Consider the following 1,222-nt stretch of genomic DNA (forward strand, 5'->3'; position numbering starts at 1 on the left):
GTATTTGTCTCAGATGATGCACTTTTCACAGGATTGCAGAGATACTGTTGCCTAGACAATTATGCAAATTGCACTACCATAAACCACCAATGAATTATAACTCTGTGAGGTTGCAGATGGGACTAAACTATTGAAGTACTCTTTATCATGATGCTTGGTAAATTTAACAAGTTTAATATCCAGTATGATTCTATGAAATTTAATGACCTTGTAGTAAGATGTTAAGAGAAAATGTACTTCTTATATAACCTTCAGCAGCTATTAAAGTTATGTTAAATTTTCCCTCATAGGAAGAATATTTTATTTTCTCCCTCTGATAACTGAAATGAGGGGCCTAGTCTATTTGTTTCTAATCTCCCATCAAACTGTTTAATAGAGACATTATCCATCTTGAGAACATCTAAATCTAATGCAGTCTGATACACCTGGATATTATCAGTATTTGTGACATGCCACTTTTCAAAAGATTTTTAAAGTCTGTTCATAGTTGGAATGTTTCTAAATACATTTAGACTTACTCTGTAGTAAGAGAAAGCATGAGTAAAGTAATTTGTGAAGTAATTTGAATACAAAATGAAACATTAACAAATGTACTAAAACAGTAAGAAAAAATACAAGCATGCCTTCTTATTTATTCCTTTGTTTAAAAATAGTGTATAACAAATACTTATAAGATTGCTGGGCTTCATTTAAGAAAAAAAAATAGTGACAAATAATAATATCTCAAATGTTTGCTTAAGAATGTTCCAGCAATCTATGTAATTGCACTGGTCCTTTCCCATCTCTGACACTTGCAGCTTCATTTCATCGTTGCTTGCCTGCAGCGCAGAAAGGTCATGGAGGGAGGCAAAGGCACAGAGGAGTTGCTCAGCCCACGGAAGCCAGGAAATGCAGAGCGGAAGGAGATGCGAGCGCTACGCCCCCTTCCCCAGGCATTCCCTCAGCGGCCACCTCTTCAAAAATCCCCTGGCACATAGCAGTACAGTTAGCTATGAACTCATCAGTGTCCCCCTCCAAAGCCTTTACCCTCTGAAGATCGACTTCTAGAACAGATGAGACTTCTGAGAGACATGTTAGACCTACAATAGGGGGCTACCCTTCCGGGACCCCTCCTGTCACTCAGGAGCCATTTCTAGTTCCCATCCTAGTCCCCATTCCTTTTCTCCAATAAATTGTCCTACTCCAAATCTCTGCTGTTCCTTAGAATTCATTCTTTGACTTC

The sequence above is a fragment of the Octodon degus genome, unplaced genomic scaffold (assembly GCF_000260255.1).
Source record: "Octodon degus isolate 3935 unplaced genomic scaffold, OctDeg1.0 scaffold00118, whole genome shotgun sequence".
NCBI lineage: Eukaryota > Metazoa > Chordata > Mammalia > Rodentia > Octodontidae > Octodon > Octodon degus.